This window comes from Melanostigma gelatinosum, assembly GCF_949748355.1.
Source record: "Melanostigma gelatinosum genome assembly, chromosome: 21".
NCBI lineage: Eukaryota > Metazoa > Chordata > Actinopteri > Perciformes > Zoarcidae > Melanostigma > Melanostigma gelatinosum.
In genome coordinates this window covers 13,801,464-13,812,697 of record NC_136654.1, presented here as the reverse complement: position 1 = coordinate 13,812,697, position 11,234 = coordinate 13,801,464, and positions in this window count along the sequence as shown.

The following is an 11,234-nucleotide window of genomic DNA, read 5'->3' as shown; positions in this document are numbered from 1 at the left end:
AAGCCACAACAACAGACTTGTCAGGGCATTGAACCCATATGTTCCAGTTCACCTGTCTCCGCACACTTCACATATAGACCTCACCATTAATGGGAGGAACACCATTCATCCACCACGCAGAGGAAAAGGCTCCCAGCTTGTTCTTTGTCAGAACATAGTAAGCTTCTGCACACATGTAACACCTCTCTATCTTTGAATCGTCTGGCGTGCAATAAAAGATGCACGGGAACGTGTTGAAAAGAGGTCTTTGAACGTAACATCAACCACACAATAAAAGAAGGTGATACGTGAACGGATCGGGGGAGTGCTCCATGAGACAAAATGATGAGGAGAGTATGGAGATGTATCCTGGTGATTTATCGATATCATTGTATTGATTTGCACAGGGAATGATTGTCTGCCTCCTTTGTGTGCAGTTCATCTGGTTATTGGCTTTCAGCACCACGGACAGCAGCCCACACAAGCAGCAACATTACAAAGGCTTTTTTGCAGGAGACACAAAGTGCTTGTACACATTCTTGGACCCTGAATAGATGTGATATTGTTTTAATGAGACAGAAAAGTCTATCAAGTCTGGACTCGCCAAGTTTGTCAAAAAAACTTTTTTCACATTTTCATGACATTAACGTGGATGTTTCGTTAATCTTGAATGTTCCACCTGGCCAGCCGTACCTGTCGATACATTTCTTGGCGTGGCTGCCACGATTGGTCAGTGGAATAGTGTGGGAAAAACGCCAGAAAACAATGTTGGAATTGTACATTTCTGTAACCACGGGACACGTTGAATGTCGACCTTTCTGAACCAAAAATAAGTTCATATCAGCCTCGTATAACTCTTGCAGAAATGCACAATATAAAGTGGTTAATGTTGAGAAACGATTGGTTAGGTTTAGTCACAAAACTACTTGGTTAAGGTTGGACACCGTAGCCTAACAAGGTAGCGTAACAAGGTAGCGTAACAAGGTAGCGTAACAAGGTAGCGTAACAAGGTAGCGTAACAAGGTAGCGTAACAAGGTAGCGTAACAAGGTAGCGTAACAAGGTAGCGTAACAAAGTAGCGTAACAAGTTAGCGTGCCAAGGTAGCGTGACAAGGTAGCGTGACAAGGTAGCGTGACAAAGTAGCGTAACAAGTTAGCGTAACAAGGTAGCGTAACAAAGTAGCGTAACAAGTTAGCGTGCCAAGGTAGCGTGCCAAGGTAGCGTGACAAGGTAGCATGACAAGGTAAGGCAAGGCAAGTTTATTTGTATAGCACATTTTAACAACAAGGTAATTCAAAGTGCTTCACATAAAACCATTAAAAGCATCAAAACATAAGGCAAAAGAAAAGGAGATTTAAAAACAATTAAAGAAACAGTGTAAGAAATAAAATTCAGTAGTAAAAAGTAAAGGAGATTTAAAACATACATTGAAAGCGTGACAAGGTAGCGTGACAAGGTAGCGTGACAAGGTAGCGTGACAAGGTACTCAACTTTAAAATCTCTCAATCTTGTGACACAGACCTTATTTTAGACATATAACCAAACACACTTTCAAAATACACATTGAAGCCAAGATGTAGGAAGTGCAAAAATGCTGATTTATTTTTGGGTTTTAGGACTCGTTCCTGCAGCACTCTATTGTTCACACCACGAGCGACAGAGCAAAAGGCTACAAGTCATTGTCGATGGAAGTCAGTGCCTTAGAAATGAGCGACAATATATATCCGCCACGCTTGGCCGTTATGTAGCTTTGTGGCTTGTTGTGTGAACATAGCATATTTATTTCTGTGTCTCTTTTGCATCCCAGAGCATAAATATATGAGCGCAGCAGAAATCCTGCCAGCTGGGTCGGGGCTGGGTTTTGCTGTGATAACAGAACCAGGACCAAAGAGGAAACCGGGGAGAGAGTCTGCACAGTGTGTGATTTGAATGTTGGATCTTGTATAAGGGAAATGCAACCACTCTCTGGCTCAAAATGTTTGTCTCTCTTTCACTATCGAACCTCTAGCTACCTTTCTTTCTCCCTCTTCGTCCCACCCTTCCTCTGTCCCCTCCTTTCATTTCCTCCCTCCTCTCTGTCTGGCACTGTGAAACAGTCCAGCTCTTCTCAAAGCCACCCTGTGATCCCCACGGGCTGAACATTCGGCACCTCTGACTCAGACAGTATGTCTGTAAATGCACCCCCCCCCCCCCCCCCCCATACTTCCATAATGCCGAGCTTTGCTCCGCTGCACTGGTTTACTCTGTAAAAGCCTCGTTCTCACGGAGCTGGGCGGTCCAACACACACACTGAGAACCTATTAACATGCCGGCAGGTAGCGTTTGATTGTGTGCGAGTGTGTGTGCATGTGTGTGTGTGTGCGTATCGATGCGGACATGTGAGCACATGCATACCAGTGTGTGTGGGAAATGAGCCAGTGAAACGAGAGAGAGGGTGTGTGTCTGTGTTCTGTGTGTGTCAGTCAGTACAAGGACATGGCTGCAGCAGTGCAAGCAGGAACAGTACTGTGTGTGTGTGTGTGTGTGTGTGTGTGTGTGTGTGTGTGTGTGTGTGTGTGTGTGTGTGTGTGTGTGTGTGTGTGTGTGTGTGTGTGTGTGTGTGTGTGTGTGTGAAAGAGAGAGAGAGAGACAGGTAGGGAGGTATTGATGCACTAATCCAATGTACTGGATCTGTATCGACCACGTGCACTGACCTTATTAAAGGATCAGTAATGAGCCAGACATCTCTGATCCGCATCAAATACTGTTTCTTAGCCACACTCATTAAGAAACACCAACTAATTACAAATCAGTGTAAAAAACTTCTGGTCAAAAATAACTAAATCCTACACATACTCACGTAGATATCTACGAAGCCTCAACCTCTGAATGCTGAGAAATGAAGCCAAAATGGAGTGCCAACAACTGCAGTTGCTCAAATGTCCACTTGATTTGTCGAGAGTGAGTCATTCCCCATAGACCTCTATGTTAAAATGCCCAACTTAACAGCCGAAATAAACATGTTTACAGCCTGGTAGAAAAGGGTTTTGTGGTCTCCGTGGCTAACATCTCCATTTATAACTGTACAGAGGGTCAATCTTTATATAACTCACCCATTTAAATTATTTTAAGGTTAAAAGATAGGCGTAATTGAGGGCGTGGCCTCTTTGAGTGACAAGTTAGCGTGCCAAGGTAGCGTAACAAGTTAGCGTGCCAAGGTAGCGTGACAAGGTAGCGTGACAAGGTAGCGTGACAAGGTAGCGTGACAAGGTAGCGTGACAAGGTAGCGTGACAAGGTAGCGTAACAAGGTAGCGTAACAAGGTAGCGTAACAAGGTAGCGTAACAAGGTAGCGTAACAAGGTAGCGTGACAAGGTAGCGTGACAAGGTAGCGTGACAAGGTAGCGTGACAAGGTAGCGTGACAAGGTAGCGTGACAAGGTAGCGTGACAAGGTAGCCTGACAAGGTAAGGCAAGGCAAGGCAAGGCAAGTTCATTTGTATAACACATTTCAACAACAAGGTAATTCAAAGTGCTTCACATAAAACCATTAAAAGCATCAAAACATAAGGCAAAAGAAAAGGAGATTTAAAAACAATTAAAGAAACAGTGTAAGAAATAAAATTCAGTAGTAAAAAGTAAAGGAGATTTAAAACATACATTGAAAGCGTGACAAGGTAGCGTGACAAGGTAGTGTGACAAGGTAGCGTGACAAGGTAGCGTGACAAGGTAGCGTGACAAGGTAGCGTGACAAGGTAGCGTGACAAGGTAGCGTGACAAGGTAGCGTGACAAGGTAGCGTGACAAGGTAGCGTGACAAGGCACCGTGACAAGGCAGCGTAACAACGCAGCGTAACAAGGCAGCGTAACAAGGTAGCGTAACAAGGTAGCGTAACAAGGCAGCGTAACAAGGCAGCGTAACAAGGCAGCGTAACAAGGTAGCGTAACAAGGTAGCGTAACAAGGTAGCGTAACAAGGTAGCGTAACAAGGCAGCGTAACAAGGCAGCGTAACAAGGCAGCGTAACAAGGTAGCGTAACAAGGCAGCGTAACAAGGCAGCGTAACAAGGCAGCGTAACAAGGCAGCGTAACAAGGCAGCGTAACAAGGTAGCGTAACAAGGTAGCGTAACAAGGTAGCGTAACAAGGTAGCGTAACAAGGTAGCGTAACAAGGTAGCGTAACAACGTAGCGTAACAACGTAGCGTAACAACGTAGCGTAACAAGGTAGCGTAACAAGGTAGCGTAACAAGGTAGCGTAACAAGGCAGCGTAACAAGGCAGCGTAACAAGGCAGCGTAACAAGGTAGCGTAACAAGGCAGCGTAACAAGGCAGCGTAACAAGGCAGCGTAACAAGGCAGCGTAACAAGGCAGCGTAACAAGGTAGCGTAACAAGGTAGCGTAACAAGGTAGCGTAACAAGGTAGCGTAACAAGGTAGCGTAACAAGGTAGCGTAACAACGTAGCGTAACAACGTAGCGTAACAACGTAGCGTAACAAGGTAGCGTAACAAGGTAGCGTAACAAGGTAGCGTAACAAGGTAGCGTAACAAGGTAGCGTAACAAGGTAGCGTATTCAAAAACCTTTACATTCAACATATCCATGGTTTGCAGATACGTACAATTCCGTCATTTCTTCCTGGCGACAGGGCTAGCTGAAATGTGTATCATGTCACACACGTGTGCACAACTGTGTCCTCCTGTTATTAGAATATAATATACAAACTAAACAGGGACTCGGTAAACATCGCACAATAGCGCCCCAAGTGGCCGAAAATCCCACAGGTCACCTTTAAGCTTTGCTGAAGTCAAAGATAACCTTGATATGTATGTCCTCCTCACCTGCACTTGCAAACTAACAAGCAGTTTGTCTGCCAGCGACAAGCGTCCGACAAAAACACACCATCAAAGACCAGGAGGTTGTGAATACAAAGCAGCTGGTCCTCTTTAGTCACTGAAGTAAGTCCACCTCTCCTCTGCTCTGCAAACTAGCTCCAGCTCACAGAATACAAACTACTACTCGGTGCCTCCTCTCTCTCTGGTGCGAGCTGTGCCAGCTACATATTTGTTGGAAATCTATGTGCTGTGCCCAGGCCCTGCTGCAAACACAGTGATTATCTCACACATGAAATATTCTGTGTGGCCTTTGAGTCAATTTGACGGCAGTTTAATTGTAAGGTCTGATTCCAGGCAGGAAAGACATTGTTTTTCATGCATGGGTGGATTCTGAGATTTTGGTATTATTTTGCTTCCATAACATGTCTTGTTTCAGACTAGTGGAAAGAAAACATCCAAAATACACATTTAGGTGTTTATTTAACTGCAAATTTCTAAATTCACTAAAAGTACATTACATAATGCCTCATTTGCATATTAAAACATAACATTTCGGAAAACTTGTAATACAAAAAACAATTGTCTTAATATCAATAATCAACTGGGGAAGTTTAATGCTGTTATTTTATTTTTTACCATATTCACCTGCTGAGGATTTATGTTAAGGCATTGAAATAACAAAAATGTTCTCACAAAAACACTATCGGGGCATTTCAGACTGTGAGTAGATATCTTTAGGTGCACCAGAGGGAGTTTAGGCAGTCGAGTGACAAGCAAGTGGGTAACCTGGTTTTTCTGAGACACAAAAAGAATCGTGTGAATCCCCAGCGGGCATGAAGACAAAACGGACTTTCTACTTCTTTCTGGAACCAGAATATCTCCAGTGTTTCACACACACGAGGTCCTTTCTAGAGGCCATTTCCCTCTCTTTTTTCTAAAACTCTCTGTGGGTACGTTAGAGCCCTTCTGTCACACACACACTCACACACACACACACACACACACAGAGACGCACGGTGCCTTTTACTCCACATTATGCCTCCATGGTCGGGCACAGAGCCTCGCGTGGGCCGAGAGAGTGAGTGGTCACATTACACTGCAGTTACATCACATTCCTTCAGTCTCCTAAGCAACCAGGTGTCCCTCCAACAACAAAAGCAACTATATAACTGGGTTATGTCACCCCGAGCAGTTGTCGCACAATGTTCACACACAAAAAAAAACACGTCATCGCGATCCTGCTGTGCGAAAAGGCGGCGGTGGTGTTTGGTGCAGTTGGTGGGGTAAAAACAAGCCGGGATAGGCCAGTGGGAGGTGTGAGTTTGTTGCTTATGAGAGCAGCAAAGCAGAATTTGGGAAGAGGTGAGGCTTTCTTCCCAGAGAGAGAGAGAGAGAGAGAGAGAGAGAGAGAGAGAGAGAGAGAGAGAGAGAGAGAGAGAGACTCATCTGAAGCCAAAACTCTGATGGAGAGAGGAGTGCCTTGATGCAGGTGGGCCGCCCATGACTTTTCTCAGAAGCAAGAGAAAAGAAAGAATCAGTGGTCCCTGCCTTGGCCCACAGATATTACAACACAGTTATGTAAAAAAAAAAAAAGACAAACCGAGTGGAGGCAAAGCCGGGTGATGAAGAATGAGCATGTCACCATATTCTATGTGTTCAGGCAGAAATCAGAAATGAAAGCCTGGTCTGATTGCATACAAAGGCAATGCGTCAACCTTTTATAACCCGTTATTAAAGTTGCAGTATTTTCTATCTTTTAAAGGTATTTTCGGTCTTCTAGCCTCCCTCTCTCATTCCTTCCACCACCTCCTTGTCGAGGTCAGGCGTTGCGATATTTGTGCATATCCAAAAACCTGTTTATATTCAAGTCTTTCATTATATTTAAAAGTAGGAGTGTTTCTCCTTCCGACCAGAAATGCAGGCTTTCCTTTTTGGGCATGCATCTCTGCAAACTGTTGGTAGTTATTTTGTTTATAACTACTGTACAACGCACAGAAATCGGCATATCCCACATGTCTTAAATGGCAATAAGGCCTAATTTTAAAAATCCAGCATGCTGTTTACATGACCCATTTTAAATTCGCAATTTTGTCATAATCTGAATAATAGTGGAATATTAGTGTGCATGTAAAAGTAATTTAAGTTATCAATGATTCATAGTTTTACAGTAAAACTGCACACAATTGGGTATTAATTTCCTCTTTGCATATTTGCATATTTGTTATAATGTTAACCTCAGATTTTCTGACGACATTTATTTTTTTTGGCCACGTTGGACTTCTTCTTGCCACTGCGTTCTTAGCAATTTTAACTTTGCACTAAAATCATGTGAACTTAAGCAGCAGGATTCACACTGGATGGCGGGAGCGACAAAGAGAAGAGTATGCAGTGAAAGCAAAAACATGGAGTTAATGCAAGAAGAGCAGGGAGCATGTGAGCTGTGTGTTTGTGAGTGCACCCCCGCCTCCAGGGGTTTCAACCTTGTGGCCTCCTGCAGGTGATGGAAAAGGATTCCTTAAGAGGCTTCGTTTCCTGGAAATATCGAAAGCTTTGATTTGGCACAGAAACGTCCTTCAGGTGTAACCGGTCTGGCAGCGTTTTGCTCTGTGCCGTGAAGCAGATTAGTCCATCTGGATAGACTTTACCTCCGTGCTCCAACAGCTGGCTGTCTGTCACTGGCTAGACTTTGGCTGCTGTTTGCTTCTGTTATTTGGGGGATTAAAAAATGAGATGAGATTAACTCACTTTTATCAATCACACTTCAAAAGGAGACTCTTGTCTCTCTTTTCATGCCAGCGAGCCGGAGGACAAATTATGTTTAATTGGATTTCAGTACTTCCTGTATAGCAATTAAATAACACAGTCAACAGTTGTGACTCGTTAGCAACTTTTGGAATTGGTCATTACTTCCTTATTGTCGCCCAGAATGATGATTTAAAAATGATAATTTCACAGAAACCTGCAGCATCGACTTATGAAACAAAACATCTGATTAGTTGCAATCTTTTGACTTATTCAAGCCTCAATTCAAAAAAAATAACAATAGTCTTGTAAACAATAACAACAGGATCACAGCAGGTCTTTGTTCTTACTCCCCCCTTTACCCCCAGCGACCCTTGAAAGCCGTCTATGAATATTCCATCAGCCGGCAGGGCCTCTGCTCGCCCTCTTCATTGAGTGATTCGGTCTGCAAGAGGCTTACATAAAAGTCCATAGTTATGTATATGAATGCAATCATAGCATAAGTGTGTTGCTGAGATAAAAGTCCATATTTATGGCCATGAACCTAATCCTAGTGTAATTGTGTACATTCACAGAGAGAGCAGAGCAGGAAACATTGAAAATTAGTGTGAAAAAGTAGCAGAGACATTGGAGGGAAATGGAATAGGTTTTGCATAAATTAGCACTATGTGAATTATGTCAGCACTGTTCTAAGCAGGACACTTCCTCAGTGTGTGTGTGTGTGTGTGTGTGTGTGTGTGTGTGTGTGTGTGTGTGTGTGTGTGTGTGTGTGTGTGTGTGTGTGTGTGTGTGTGTCTGGTCTAATATATGCTGCCTTCCGGTGAAGAGCCTGCAGAGTGAGATAAATGACCTCATATTCTCATGTCCGAGCCCGGCTCTCTGGTGCTCTCCGTGGGAACAACAGCATCATGTAGCCGCAGAGTTATTAATGCAACTTCAGAGCACAATATTAACTGTAAAGTGTATTCTAAATGAACTTAAGCTTGTTTCGGGGTGAAAGTTATTACATTTATCCAGGAATAAAAGATGGGTTGTAGCATCACAACAAGCTTAACAAGCAGCCTGTCGGCAGGTTAGTCGTCACAAACTTTGTTCAAACACACAGAACTTAATTTCTAGTGTTGGGCTCTGACTATATGGCTTCAACATGTGCTGTGGAACAAAGAGTCAGGCCTTCCCTTTTGCAAGCAAAGGTTTCATCCTGATTGTGGTTTGATGAGCACCAAACCTCCTCTGAAGGAATTTCACATTAGGGTGTGAGTTTCCTCCCCCCCAAAAACTATGCGTTCCTGAAGTCACCTGAATGCACCGCTGCAATCTCATTGGCCGAGAGCCAAGACACCCAGGACCCCTGTGGTTCAGCCACTGTTCTACAAAACTACCTGCAGCCCCCACCTCAATGCTTTTTCCACCAATCCCTCCGGGGTAACAGGAGGCACGCAGCAACGTTGTTCCTCTTTTTAACCAAAATCCTAGGTTTCACAGTTATATTCGCTGGCCGAATTCACCAAACTGTCTATTTTATCTTTGTTCGCATCCACGAAGCGAACCCTTTGAATCCTGCAGAAGTGAAGAAGCAGACTTCTTCAGAACGAGAGACCGAGAACTTCCACTCTTCACTCTCCACCAAACGCCTCAGCTGCTCCGGCCATAAGGACACGAACCTCCCTTCTCCAGACGACAGCGATCCTCTCCCATCGAGAGCATACCTCCCGTGGCCCGCAGCCTGAGCCCACCGAAGCTCAGAAGACTCCCCTCAATCACCACGATTGCATCGTACCATAAGGCAAGATAGAGTCTGGGCAGAGTTAGAGAGAGTTCATTTGTGTTTATTTTGTCTTGTTTACGTGCTTAAAGTACTGTTCATTTTTATAACGTGGTGTATGCTTAATAATCGCCGACACTGACGATCACTGAGATCGTAGGGGTCGTGTGTAAGTAGCGTGTATTCCATGCTACTGTGATCTGTGTTGAAACAGCCGCCTAGTGAGGTCGAAGTTGCTTCTCATCAGTTCAGGAGGTCAGAACCGCCGGCTGAGACAAAGAGTCGCTGTTCTCTCCCCGGGCTGAGAGAGCAATCTTCCGTACTTTTCAATAGTCTGTTGATTTTAGATAGCGTGCTCATGAATGTATAGTTGTTAGTTTAGATATTAGTTGACTAGATCAGCGGTTCCCAAACTTTTTAGGCCACGCACCCCCTTCTACATCCCGACCGGGTTCACACACCCCCAACCCCCCCCCCCACACACACACACACACCTTTAAAAAAAAGCAACAGAGCCGCATAAAAATCGGACGAATGAGAGAACGGTTTGCTCGCGCGTGGCGTTTGTTTACAAGATAAAAAACACAAAAACTCTTCCTGCACCGTGCCTTCGAAAAGGTAACGGACGTAACGTTACGAAGGTAACGGACGATTGGCCAGATTGGTCACATCTGTAGGCTCGTCTACTTGCAGAGAGTAAAACTCACTCTTCTTCACGCGACCGACTAATGCAGCCAGGATGTCTTCGGACAAAGCATCGATGCGCGCGACAGTGTTGTTGGACGCGGGATCACGTCCAACTTTTTCGCTTCTCTCTCTCCAATCATACATTCCACCATCTCTTTAACATTTTTCCCTCTCCACCACCGCCTCTCCTCCCTATTACGCGGTCAGAATACTACCACAACACACCGCCTGTCTTCGGCAGAAATGCGCTCATCCACGCACGGGAACAACACCGAGTTGTAATATATACCTCCATAACACCCCGGCACTCTCGGCTCATACCTCCCCAGCAACGAGGCACATCACCCGGTCACAATACCTCCAGAATGTCCCCCGGGTGAAATCCGGGACTTGGTGTTATGGTTCCGAGTGGCGGCGCTCACTCGTTGGCGCTGGGACGCGAGGTCTCCAGCCGCCCCCGCCGTGAGGCACCCGATCGTCAGGTCTTCAGCCCTCGGAACAGGCCGCGGGTCAACAACTCGTGTGTGGCGGGGTAGAGGCGAGGCAGATCACAGAAACATAAAGACTAGAGTATGGCAAAGATATGTTGATGAGAAGCGTATTTGTACGTCAAACACAAACGTAATCAGGGAGAAAATACGTTCGTGGTAAAACGTAATTGAGAATGCATTTTAGTTTTGGGGGAACGTCATTTTTAGGAGACAGGACTGCACCGCCATTACATTTTTCCTCTCGCGCACCCCCTAGAGGCAGCTCGCACACCCCCAGGGGTGCGCGCACCCCACTTTGGGAATCCCTGGACTAGATCATTAGTATTAGAACTTAATAAACTGTTATATTTTAAAGAGCAGCTGTCTGTGATTACTTTGTGCATGCGTATTGTGATAATAACTGTATATGTGGTCTGTGCTCGAACTTCAACCTTCACTTTCGCTCTGAATGTGTAATAGTACTCAGACTACTGACATTGTGAGTGAACACTCATTATGAGACTTAGTTTTATCGTTTGGTTATTGGTCCCTGTTCGCAGGGTGGTGCCCCGTTATTATTAATAATCATTCATAATTGTTACTGACATCAATAATTCTATTGATGTCAAGAATTTAGTTTCTTCGATGCTGATAACCCAAACACGCTCCTTTACGTTCCCAACACAAGTGTAGGAGCCCAACAGCCATTACGAGTCCTGCAGGAATCCTAAAACCCGAAAATGAGTCAGCATGTTTGCACTTCCTGGTCCCTCATCTCGAAAT